The sequence below is a fragment of the Lampetra fluviatilis genome, chromosome 11 (genome assembly GCF_964198595.1).
Source record: "Lampetra fluviatilis chromosome 11, kcLamFluv1.1, whole genome shotgun sequence".
In the NCBI taxonomy this organism is placed as follows: Eukaryota; Metazoa; Chordata; class Hyperoartia; order Petromyzontiformes; family Petromyzontidae; genus Lampetra; species Lampetra fluviatilis.
In genome coordinates this window covers 15,459,982-15,472,798 of record NC_136285.1, presented here as the reverse complement: position 1 = coordinate 15,472,798, position 12,817 = coordinate 15,459,982, and the positions used below count along the sequence as shown (strand labels likewise).

Sequence of the window (12,817 nt, the reverse complement as noted above, 5' to 3'; positions counted from 1 at the left end):
AGACTGGGAGGTCTTGGACTTGTACCTGACAGGAAGTCGACAGCAAGGATGGCTGGGGGTGGGAGGGCAATTCAATGCTGTGGCGGTAGCAGAGGAGAGGGAGCGACTTCCAGTTGGGCAGAGGCCGAGTAGCGCGCTTGAGCGGGAAGTCGGTGGTGATGCGATGTGTGGTGGTGGTGGTGTGTCCTGAGCACACAAGCAGTGACACAGTCTCAAAGTGACGATGTTCAACTTCGTCGGAGCAAAGATTTTTTTTTTATAACAGATTAAAAATAAGACAATTACAAGTCTCAAATATCGATTAAAAACACGGCGAGATGTCGTGGCTATAATTACAGTGAGAGGTAGAACGAGGAACACGCGGATTCGCGAGCACACACGCAGCAGGTTCGAGACACCGCGTCCACTGCGAAGACATTGAAGGTTGGGCGAGAAGGGAGGATGGCCGACGGTCGAGACTAAACACGGAATGGCAGCCAAAGGACGGAACGCGATCATGACAGGACTCCACCGCGGAGATGGAGCAATACAATGAGCTCATGCGGGACCATGAAGAATGGAGATGGCCTGGGGAGGCCTTCTTCCAGCAGTGGATAGATCATGGATGATGACAATGCACGTACTACTGGAGGGGATGGGAGGCAAGGGAGGGGGTGGTGGTTCGGGTCATTGCTCAGTGCGCGAACGACTGCGCCACCGCTCCTGTGCACAGAGACCACGCGCGCCTCATCCCCTCCGCTGGCGATCCGAGTTGTGTGTTGAGTTGTGTGTTGAGTTGCGTGTTGAGTTGTGTGTTGAGTTGTGTGTTGAGTTGTGTGTCGAGTTGTGTGTTGAGTTGTGTGTCGAGTTGTGTGTCGAGTTGTGTGTCGAGTTGTGTGTCGAGTTGTGTGTTGAGTTGTGTGTCGAGTTGTGTGTCGAGTTGTGTGTCGAGTTGTGTGTCGAGTTGTGTGTTGAGTTGTGTGTTGAGTTGTGTGTTGAGTTGTGTGTCGAGTTGTGTGTCGAGTTGTGTGTCGAGTTGTGTGTCGAGTTGTGTGTTGAGTTGTGTGTTGAGTTGTGTGTTGAGTTGTGTGTCGAGTTGTGTGTTGAGTTGTGTGTCGAGTTGTGTGTCGAGTTGTGTGTTGAGTTGTGTGTTGAGTTGTGTGTTGAGTTGTGTGTCGAGTTGTGTGTCGAGTTGTGTGTTGAGTTGTGTGTCGAGTTGTGTGTCGAGTTGTGTGTCGAGTTGTGTGTTGAGTTGTGTGTCGAGTTGTGTGTTGAGTTGTGTGTTGAGTTGTGTGTCGAGTTGTGTGTCGAGTTGTGTGTTGAGTTGTGTGTTGAGTTGTGTGTTGAGTTGTGTGTCGAGTTGTGTGTCGAGTTGTGTGTTGAGTTGTGTGTTGAGTTGTGTGTCGAGATGTGTGTCGAGTTGTGTGTCGAGTTGTGTGTCGAGTTGTGTGTTGAGTTGTGTGTTGAGTTGTGTGTTGAGTTGTGTGTCGAGTTGTGTGTCGAGTTGTGTGTTGAGTTGTGTGTTGAGTTGTGTGTTGAGTTGTGTGTCGAGTTGTGTGTCGAGTTGTGTGTTGAGTTGTGTGTTGAGTTGTGTGTTGAGTTGTGTGTTGAGTTGTGTGTCGAGTTGTGTGTCGAGTTGTGTGTCGAGTTGTGTGTTGAGTTGTGTGTTGAGTTGTGTATCGAGTTGTGTGTCGAGTTGTGTGTCGAGTTGTGTGTCGAGTTGTGTGTCGAGTTGTGTGTTGAGTTGTGTGTTGAGTTGTGTGTCGAGTTGTGTGTCGAGTTGTGTGTTGAGTTGTGTGTTGAGTTGTGTGTTGAGTTGTGTGTTGAGTTGTGTGTTGAGTTGTGTGTTGAGTTGTGTGTTGAGTTGTGTGTTGAGGGGATGTCGCGACTCGGGAATCGACTCGCATTTGGCTCGTACATTGAGTCGCGTTGGGATCATGTTTACACGTTGCTTTCCTCTCGCGTAATTTATGCGACATTAACATAATTTCTTTTATAAAAACACATTCATAATAGAGGTGTTTTGGGTTAGATCGGGTAAATATAAATGTGTCGTTAAACCGGCCACCACCCGACACAGCCAATTAGTAAGGGTTGTCACTTAAACAGAACGTGCCAATTGGCACCCGCTGTTAGGCTCACAGTGGACGATATTGGTCGCGAAAGCCGACGCGTTAAATATATACACATTATTATTGACCCATTCTTATTAACCCATTCTTATTAACCCATTCTTATTAACTCATTCTTATTGACCCATTCTTATTAACCCATTCTTATTGACCCATTCTTATTGACCCATTCGTATTAACCCATTCTTATTGACCCATCCTTATTGACCCATTCTTATTGATCCATCCTTATTGACCCGCTGATGTCCACACTCGCATGTAGCGTGGACTCTTTGAGGAACTGCTCACTCGTGGTCGTTGGCGATGACTGCGCAGGCAGATCCCTGACTTGGCGTCGCTTCTGCATTTCGTTTGGCTCAGGTCCAGCGCCAAGAATGACAAACACCATCGACTCCTCTTGGTGCGCAGTGCGGCTGGGGCTGCCACGCAACCCAAACAACGGACCACACAGCAAACCCACAGATATCCAGAGAGATAGGCAGACACACAGAGAGACATCAAAGACAAGCCGAGAGTCGTGTGGCTGTGTCCACACAACCCTCACTATGGCCCGCACAGTCAACTACTGAGGTCTGTGCGCCTCCTTCAGCGGAGGGGGAGGAGGACCGACACGGCACGGACTCTCTCTCTCTGCTCAAGCCCTCTCGCTGTCGTCAACAGCGGGACCTCCGCATTGGCCTCTCGATCATGAACCGTGTCGCTGCTGCTGCTGTCGTGCGCACGAGACGAATATCATCGCTACCACAGCGAACATCACTCCCATATTGCAGGGCGGAAACAACCAGTTAAAAAGACACACGGGAACACGACTAGAATATAAATCAGGCTAACAGTGATGTAGTAACTACATTATCAGTGGCGTCGTAACTACATTATCAGTGATGTAGTAACTTCATTATCAGTGGCGTAGTAACTACATTATCAGTGGCGTAGTAACTACATTATCAGTGGCGTAGTAACTACATTATCAGTGGTGTAGTAACTACATTATCAGTGGCGTCGTAACTACATTATCAGTGGCGTAGTGGTTACATTATCAGTGATGTAGTAACTACATTATCAGTGGCGTAGTAACTACATTATCAGTGGTGTAGTAACTACATTATCAGTGATGTAGTAACTACATTATCAGTGGCGTCGTAACTACATTATCAGTGGCGTAGTAACTACATTATCAGTGGCGTAGTGGTTACATTATCAGTGATGTAGTAACTTCATTATCAGTGGCGTCGTAACTACATTATCAGTGGCGTAGTAACTACATTATCAGTGGCGTAGTAACTACATTATCAGTGGCGTAGTAACTACATTATCAGTGGCGTAGTAACTACATTATCAATGGCGTAGTGGTTACATTATCAGTGGCGTAGTGGTTACATTAACAGTGATGTAGTAACTTCATTATCAGTGGCGTAGTAACTATATTATCAGCTCAGAGGGTGCGGCAATCTGTCAGCTGGGGCCCCACTATTTTGATTTTTCTCGCACGGTCGCACCGAGGCTATTCGATGTCGCGGCCTTCTCTGGCCTATGTAAGTCATGACGCCCACGGTCTCAGATATGTAACACTGTAGGGGCGCTCCGTCTCTACAAAACAAGTGTTTGTTTGTTTGTTTGGCACTGTTTTTGAAAACGTATCTCATCGCGGTAGTCAATGGGGCCCCAACTCGTGGCTTTGCCCACCAGGGGGGCCAGGGCACCCCCCCTGGCTGCCCCGCGACCGCCACGCCGCTCATCTCGACGGCCGCAGCCAGCCAGCCACGCACGGCGCGGTGACACCCAGAGTCGCGAATCTCGGCACCTCCCACAAGGGGGTGCCAGTGGTGGCCCCGTTCTGTCTGTCAAGCTCTAAAAACACCCCCCCCACCCCCCCCAACATGAAACACACAATGTATGTCCTCTAGTAAATAACAACAAACCACCAACACTTGTCGGGGGGCGAGGGAAGGGGCCATTGGAGGGCTCGCTTGCCCCCCCCCCGCCCGCCCGCCTTGAGAGCACAGCAAGAAGACTTCGTCCCTGCCGCGGGCGCAGGGCCCTGCGCCGGCTGCTCGCAGCACGCACGGGGCATCGGTGGACCCCCTCTCCACACCCCAATCACGCCCACTCGCCTAGCCCCCACAGCCGCCGCCTCCCATCCTCCTCCTCCGCTCGTTCTCTTCCCGTCTACCCTGCGTGTAGCCCCCTGGCACACACTCACACACACACGCGCGCATGCCCTTGCCCCTGCACACACACACGCGCACGCGCCCTCCCTGCCCCGTCATCCGCAACGTCACGTGTGCGCGTGTTTATGGTGCTCTGCGACTCACACGCACTCACTCTCCACCCACACTCACTCTCCACACACACTCACTCTCCACACGCACTCACTCACTCGGAGACATCCCAACGTGGCTGAACGCTTCTGTTCAGAAAGCGAATCGCGCGCCCACGACATCTCAGACGGGGGGACAAGATAAGTGTTCATCAGAGGAAGTTCGCACTGGCTACTGCTGCTGCTGCTGGAGATAACCAACTTATCCTGGACAAGTGACCGCTCAACTGGCTGGCTGGCCACTCGGACAGTCGGCTGGCCGGTGGGACAGCGGGCTGCCTTGACCGGCATCAAGAAAGGGCGGTAAGGTCCGGCGAGTGTGCGCTTGTGACCTTCACGATGGCACTGTACTCTGCATAGGGCATGAGCGCAGCATCGGCTCGTGCGACATCTCGCGCGTGCCGTCCGCCGGCAGTCCGCGACACACGGTGAGGGTCACGGTGATCAATACTAATATAACAATGCGATGTATGTATGCAGGAAAGCCTCGCTAAGTCTCAAGGTTCTTTGTCGGGAGGGTCCTGCCCCATTGAGATGGTTGCCTGACTTATTTATAGCTGCTGCTGCTGCTGTTATTGTTGTTCCCAGTTGTTTCGCGTCGTGAAAGAGGAGACCACGAGGATGCGCACCGCGCTGTGCATCAGGGGTCACGCTCTAATACACACACACTCACTCAGAGGTCCGTACAGACGGGTTCACGAACCCGCTTGCTCGACTGACATCTATCTCACGGACTACCATTTCGCAGGACAGCGGAATGGGGCGTTTCGAAAATTCTCTGCGTGATCCACCAACCGTCATTTGTATGCAGCCGAACGTCAGTGTGCATCAAGCAGCGTCAGTCAGCGGGGTTTGCTTACAATTGCAGTGGGGAGCGGTAGTGTAGCGGTCAGCGCGCTGCGCTACGAACCCGACGACACGAGTTCGATTCCTGCTCACGGTCAGCAGCAGTGACGATTATCTGAACCGGTCCTGGGCCTCCCCTAGGTCGACTCAGCCTAGATTGCGACCGGACGTGGTGTTGCCCCCCCCCTCGTGTGCCGTTCCGGCCCTGCATAGGTGCTGCTCGCTAACAGCACTTGCCCCAACACTCTGTTTAAGGCTATACGTGGGATCTTTCAATTTGTCCTTGTGTGTCAGTGAGTTAGAATGGGGTGTCTGTTTGTGTTGTCCACAAATATGTTTTTGCCACGTTCCACACCCGTGCGTGCCACGGAGTGTGCGTGTGTGCCTTTGTGTCTTTGGAGACAAAGGCGTCCGGGCGTGGTGCTGGCCACTCACCCCCTCGTGTGCCGTGTCGGACTTCATCGGTGCTCGCTAACAGCACTTGCCCCTCCCAACAGTCTGTTAATGCTACACGGGGGATCTTTGTCTCTGTGTGTGCGTGTGTGAGTGTTTGGGAGTGTTTGTGTGAATACATAGGCACGTGGCAGAGACACACACACACCATAGCTCAAACACACCGGATCTCAGAAGATAAGCCGGAATGTTGGGCCTGGTTAGTACTTGTATTGAGAAACTGCATTTGAATAACATGCGTTGTCGGCTTGGTAACCATGAAATGGTAGTGCGGAAATGTACTTTTGAATCAATCTGTGCAAAGCTTCGAGTATGAATCCTCGTACAGAGCGCGGTGAGTGATGTGTGAGCTGCTCTTATCAACCTCCCTCCCCTCCACCGTCACCAAGCGAACCCACAATGACCATGGTGAGAAGCGTCGTCAAACTACCCCCATGACCGACCCTCCAGTTTCCACCTACACATGAAGTCATCGTCATCATCATAAGCTATGACATATCCACTGCTGGATGAAAACGTCCCCATGCTGTCATCACCCCCTCACAGTCCTGGGATTACACAATCCATATAACTCTTGTCGCACGAGCCGAATTCATTGATCCATCTCTTGGAAGGAGTTTTCCACTCCTTTGGCTACCATTCCATCACCACTCTCGCCCATCGGATATCGTCCAGTCGAGCCATGCCGTGTGCATTGACATTGAGGTGAAGTCTCCCATTGGTGCGTCTGCTCTACTCCGCGTGCGTCATCCCGAGCGTGCGTCTCTCCGCGCTTCTTTGCGCACTTGAAGCCACTCGTTTATGGAAGTCGTGGCCAAATATCCCCGTGTAGCAGCAGGATCCTCATGCGAACACGACTTGAGACTCAGTGAGGCTCTCCTTGGGGTTTCGTGTCTCTAAGTGCTATGAAGAAGGGCCATTGCCCGACACGTCGCATATTTAATATTTGTATTCACTACGAAGGCCACGTGTAATTGATGCGCGTGTTGATGGTTTGTTTGTGGCTGTGGCGCGGAAGAGGTCCGCGTGGTTTGGAGGTGCGCGCAGAATGAAAGCAACAGGTGTCTGGGCGACAGGGCTGGGAGAGTGAGAGAGATCGGGAGAGGGAGGGAGATGGTTGAGGGAGGGACGTTGGAGAGGGAGGGAGACGGGAGAGGAGGAAAAGACATGGGCGAGGGAGATCGGGCGCACAGCGCGATCCAAATATGCGCACCAACTCCCTTGGAACACCACCCCCTCTCCCTCTCGATGTAAATACACACGCTTATATAACGCGCCTCGCTGGCCTACACGTGCCACCATGATACCGCCACCGTCATCGATTCCTTCATTCTGACAGGCAGATTTAGGGGAGCCGCAACATTCTCGATCTTGTGTCTCTCTTGTGTCTGCGTGTGTCTCTCTTGTGTCTGTCTCTCTTGTGTCTGCGTGTGTCTCTCCATCTCTCTGTGTCGGGCTCTCTCGCATCTCGGTGTATCTCGTCTCTATATTATCGGTCTTGTATCTAAGTGTACCTCCACGTCTTTGTGTCTGGTCTCTGTGTCTCTGTATTTCTGTCAGACAAAGATCCTCCGTATAGCCTTAACAGACTGTTGGGACAAGTGCTGTTAGCGAGCACCTAGTAAGGCCTTTGTCTTCCCAGTGGCGATGTTTACACATGCACCAGGTACTCATTTGAGGCTGAGTCGAACGAGGGGAGGCCCAGGATCGATTCAGATAATTGTCACCGGTGTTGGCCGTGAGCGGGAATCGAACTCGGGTTGCCGGTTGCGAAGCGCAGCGCGCTAACCGCTACACCACCGCTGGATAGACAGACACACATCCACACACTTGACAAACGCGTCTACAAACATGTCGCATCTCTCACTGACGCAGTTTGCATCTACACAGTGAATATCGCACGCAGTCAAACACGTGAATGAACACGCAAGTTAAGTCGAGGAGGTACCCTCCGCCGGGTCGCGTGCTCTCGCCGTAGCAGCGCGCGTGGGGTGCGCGCGCCTTCTTTCGCGATTCAGAATCAGCTGAGACTGGCGCCGCGTCTCCCATTGAGTCTGGGAGAGCGTTCCACCGTTGACCTGAGTTGACCTGAGTTGACCTGAGTTGACCTGAGTTGCTCACGGCTAACATCAGTGGCGAACGACATCGGAACTGGTCCTGGCCTCCTCCACGCTTCAACAACTTGCGCTGACCAGCGCGGTGAAGTACGGTCAAACAATCCCCCCCGTGACTAAGACGTCGTGTGGACTACTACACAGATTGGTAGTGACAGAGTTTTGTATTTTAAGCTTGTGACACAAGTGGAACTGACTGAATAAGGGCCATTTCCTCAAACGTCCGATTCGCACAGTTGGCTACATGCGGTGCGAAAGAAGTTCAACATATACCTTAGTACACAGAACAGTCTGTTGTGTACTCATTGTGTAAGTCGGTGGTCATGACTCAGGTAGTCATCATTATTTTGTATAATATATTAATATGCTACGGTAGCCATCACGTCACAAGTTAGTGTCACCAAGATATTGAGATTACTATGGCTCAGCGAGCCAGATGCTGGCATCATGGGCATTCTGATGATTCAGTGTTCCTACCCGGGGCTCAGAGTATTGTGAGTTTCAGTGTGGTGAGTGAGTGGGTGAGTGAGTTAGTAAGTGAATTAATAGTTGAGTGAGTGGATTCATGGGTGAGTGAATTATTGTGACCTGCAGTGTGGTGGTTGGACAACATCGTGGTATGTATCTGATAGACCGAGTCCTCAACCCGGGAGGAGGAATGAAAGATGAGTGAAGTTCTCGGGAACAGTAACTATGGTAGCAGAAGTAGTAGTAGCGATGGCAGATTGATGAGGAGGTGACTGAGCGCCGATGAGTGAGCGAGTGACTGAGCGAATCAGTGAGTGCTGGATCACCAATCACCCAGATTGCTTGATGGTGAAGTCGATCCGACAGTGGGGAAAGCTGTCGTGGTGCGATGCTCCGCACACGTAACCTGCAGTGCTCACGTCGCCGGTTCGTTCTCCGGGCGCGGCAGTTGAAAGGGCGGCTGGGTGTAAAGCGAGGGCACTGCCATCCGTTCCCAGGGGGCCAGCGTGCATGAGAGCTCCGATGGACCGTCCCCAGCGGCTCTCCCGCCGGTAGACGCCCTCCCGCTAGCAGGGGGTGAGTGGGGAATTTCAGGGCTGCGCTTTTGTAAGGCTTTGTCTGTTACCAAACATCGACTAACTGTTCGCCTACAAGTTGACGCTTTAGCTGGAGACATTCTAGGAATGGCGTGTGTCTGTGCAGGTCACTTCACCAACTCTCAGTCTCTCTCTCTGCTTGCTACCCCACCCTCACCCACTTTGGAATTCCCTCTCCCACCATCACCACCACCACCACCATCACCACCACCATCACCACCATCACCACCATCACCACCATCATCACCACCACCATCACCACCATCACAACCATCACCATCATCACCACCATCATCACCATCACCACCATCGTCGTCGTCGTCTCTCTTCCTCCCGGGCCCGTGTTATTATGATAGCCCTGCTCAATTCAAGAGACGTCTACCTCTCTCTTTTTTTTTACAACCTTGATGGTGCTGTTTGTTGCTGGCTGCTTGACGTTTGCGGTCTTTGGGCCTGCGCTCAACAACTGTGTCTTAAACAGTAAATAAGCCATTTGACTCCACAGACCTGTTCCTCCACGTAAAACAATCTATAAAAGTGTGTTTTTTACACATCTCATCAGTCACACGGCCGGTCTTCTGGGTGTACATCTCATCAGCATCAGCGGCAGCACCGGTTCAACACAAACTCCGCGCCAGTTTCGACATCAGTGTCTTATCACAAAGCATTATGTTACACAACCCGCTCTCGGCTTCACCTGCTCACCCTGAAGACGATTGATTCTTGATCTCGGACAGTTGGCTTTACTTCCCCCCATGGTGTCCCTCCCCACTCTCCTCCCTCCCTGCCTCCCCCCCCGCACCAAGCCAGCAGTGGATACATCTGGCCCGCAGAGCGTGGCTGATTTTGCGCACGGGGCTGTGCCGCGTGCGATGGATGTGGGTCCCACTGGATACCATCGCCTCGTGCTCTTGGCAAACTCATACTCGCGAGCATGAGTCGCTGTGCGCATAGTTGTACACGCTTCAACCAGAGCTAAAGGTCCACATTCTAGCCTCCAAAGGCTGTTGGGGCAAGGGCGGTTAGCGAGTAGCACCCGTGAAGGGCAGCACGGCACACGAGAGGGTGGGTGGGAAGCACCACGCCCAGCCGCCTGTGTCTCTCTCGTGACGATATTTACACATTAGGTACTCATTTCAGGCTGAGTCAATCTAGGGGAGGCCCAGGACCGGCCAGCAGCACACACATGCACAGACACGCACACACACATGCGTAAATATATACTGTAAAGATACATACACAGATACACTCATTCACAGATACACTCATTCACAGATACACTCATTCACAGATACACTCATTCACAGATACACTCATTCACAGATGTACAAAGACATATCCCCCTTTAATGGACAAGTGGGGCAACTTTTGTTAGCGATCACCTATGAAGGCCGAGGGTGTAGTGTGGCCGTACCCTCTCCCGGTCGCCTTTGTCTCCCCAGTGCTGAACTTTATAAATTGCTTCATAGTTTATCGGATTCAGCCAGTTTCACTACAGATTCTGATTCTTCATCGCACCAGGAACTCAGTTACGGCTGAGTCTACCTATAATCAGCCCAGGGCCGGTTTAGACAGCACTCACCACTGATGTTTGCCGTGACCGGAAACCTATGAATGTATGTTGAACTTCTTTCTCCCCGTATGTAGCCAAATTCATCGTGCAGTGAGCTAACCACTGCGCCACCACTCATATGTGTTTCTCCAAGGTGAGTCTCATTCACGAGAGTGACCTGGAGCGCCACATGACAAATAAACAAATAAACAAATAAAGTGCAGCAGTGAAGCAAATGGAAATGGGAGGAAAAGCAACAGCGTCACGAACATGAACCACTGCTGAGTAACACGTCCCCTGTTGCATTATTCGGCTGGGCTGCAATATGTTTCGACTGATCGTACGGACCCGCCATGGTAATGTGGAATTTCAATTTAGACCAGGGTGCACTGAGGCTATTCAATCTTAAGTTCCCCGCGTGTAAAAATGCCCCCAGGGTGTAAATAAGAAGGGATTATAATGATGATGTTCATAATCATAACACCACCACTCTCCAGCACCGCATGGACAGGGGCGCGATCTCACCAGAGCCCCAGGGCCCCCCCCCACATCCCCTCCAGCCCCCACCCCCCTCCCCGTGCATTTCAGGCAGAGAAATAACTCGGCACACGCCCTCGAGTGCTGTTGATGGTTAAATATAGAGCGTGGCGCTTAGATACGCACAGAACGGATTTACGCCCCATGTACACCGTCAGACACACACACCCACACAGATGCACAAGCAGCCAAACATACACACTAAGGTCCCCCTGAGAGCGTTCGACAAACTTCTTGGGCAAGTGCGTTTAGTGAGCACCTATTGAGTCCGACAAGGCACACGAGGAGGTGGGTGGCTAGCAGCACCGCGCCGGGCCACCTTTGTATCCCCAATGCTGCATTATGTTCTACTCATCCTGAGCAATAAAGCCACGTGGTTGTGTTTACTCTTGCGACAAATCTACCGCGGTGTCACGTGGCTTTCTAGAAACCTCGTGACATTGTCTCCCTATATCGTCTCCCCGCTCCGTCTCCACGCTCCGTCTCCATTCTGGCTGGAGCCAGAAGTCTCTGGAGTCGGCTGTAGGGTCATGGGTAGATGATGGTGGTGATGATGGTGCTTGTGGTGGCAATACTGGTGACGATGATTGTGTATATGCTACCGTGGCTGCTATTACCACGACCGATGATATTGACATCATCAGGAGATTTAACGCCATGGAAAAATGAAGACAATATACAAATTGTAATCAAAGTATTGTTTTGGAGTTGATTAAAATTAACATGCCATTATCTGAGAAACGGAGCTACAAATGGCCTCTGGCCTTCGCACGATGAGTCAAATGAAATCTATGAAATTGCAGCGAGGAAGAGGAAATGTAAATGTGGAGCGCACGCCGATGCAAATACTCTCCGGCGAGACCGAGAATCCCCGGCCCCATCGCGTTATCTCCAGGCGCGCGCGGGTGCGGACGAGGGCAGAGATAATCACGACACGTGCGCAGCATACAGCGACAACACGACGGTCCCTCCTCCCCCGTGTAGCCTCGAGCAGCCTGATGGGTAAGTGCTGTTAGCGAGCAGCACTTATTAAGACCAGCACGGCACAATCCTGTCTAGGCGATAGGGGGTGGGTGGCCAACAACACGCCCGGACGCATTTGTCTCTCCCAGTGTTGATGTTTAACACACACTGCACAAGGCACTCATGTGGAGTCAACCTCGGAGAGGCCCAGTACCGCTTCAGATATTCGTCACGTTTGCGGTGCAGTGCGCTAACCACCACGCCACCGCTCCTCGCACATCAACCGCAGTTTGCCAATAAGCAGTGGTGACGTCACCACGGCGATTGTGCCAGGCTATGTGCACATTGAGTCCACTTGAAGTGGCGAAGGCTCGCGCCGGCAGGAGGTCACGGCACAGACCCTACTGTGCCAACGTGCTGCATTGAAGCCGCCCGCGCCCCGTTCGTTGTTTTGAGCGTTGCTCCTCTGCCCTCCGCTGTTTGGAGGGTGGCTGCCCCAAACTGCCCAGGGGGCGTTCTTCACGATTCTCCTCCATAGAGGCCGATCCTGACACCGCTGGTACCAGTCATCGGCAAATCCACTCAGTTCCACGTCCTTCTGTACTGCATCAGTCCATCTCTTCTCTAACACGTGTCGCGGCTATTTGGTTCCCTCTGTTTGGTCAAACAAAAGCTGCTTGGATATGCGGTGATTTGGTATGCGGGCTACATGACCCAACAAATGCAGCCTCGCCTGCCGGAGGAGCTCACCGATGGATTTGTGTCCAGACTTTTCAAGGAATTGTGAGCTTCTCACACAATCCGACATGGTCACACCCAGAATAGATCGTCGGCAGGCCAGCCCGAATATTTCAAGCCGG

The 12,817-nt window shown here is 52.1% G+C and overlaps 1 protein-coding gene and 1 long non-coding RNA gene across 2 annotated transcripts in view; one reads left to right on the top strand and one right to left on the bottom strand.

Moving 5' to 3' along the window:
- Window positions 1–100: 100 nt before the first annotated feature.
- Window positions 101–4,162, bottom strand: LOC144934710 (uncharacterized). Its single transcript, XR_013637193.1, has 3 exons — window positions 4,031–4,162; window positions 2,400–2,530; window positions 101–186 (listed from the first exon to the last, which is right to left on the bottom strand). It is a non-coding gene; the product is annotated as an uncharacterized LOC144934710 (long non-coding RNA).
- A 228-nt stretch (window positions 4,163–4,390) lies between these two features.
- Window positions 4,391–12,817, top strand: part of LOC144934882 (microphthalmia-associated transcription factor-like) — a 41,400-nt gene continuing 32,973 nt past the window's right edge. The window contains exon 1 of the mRNA XM_078861138.1: window positions 4,391–4,731. The gene's annotated coding sequence lies outside the window, so the exon portion shown is untranslated. The remainder of the gene's footprint in view (window positions 4,732–12,817) is intronic.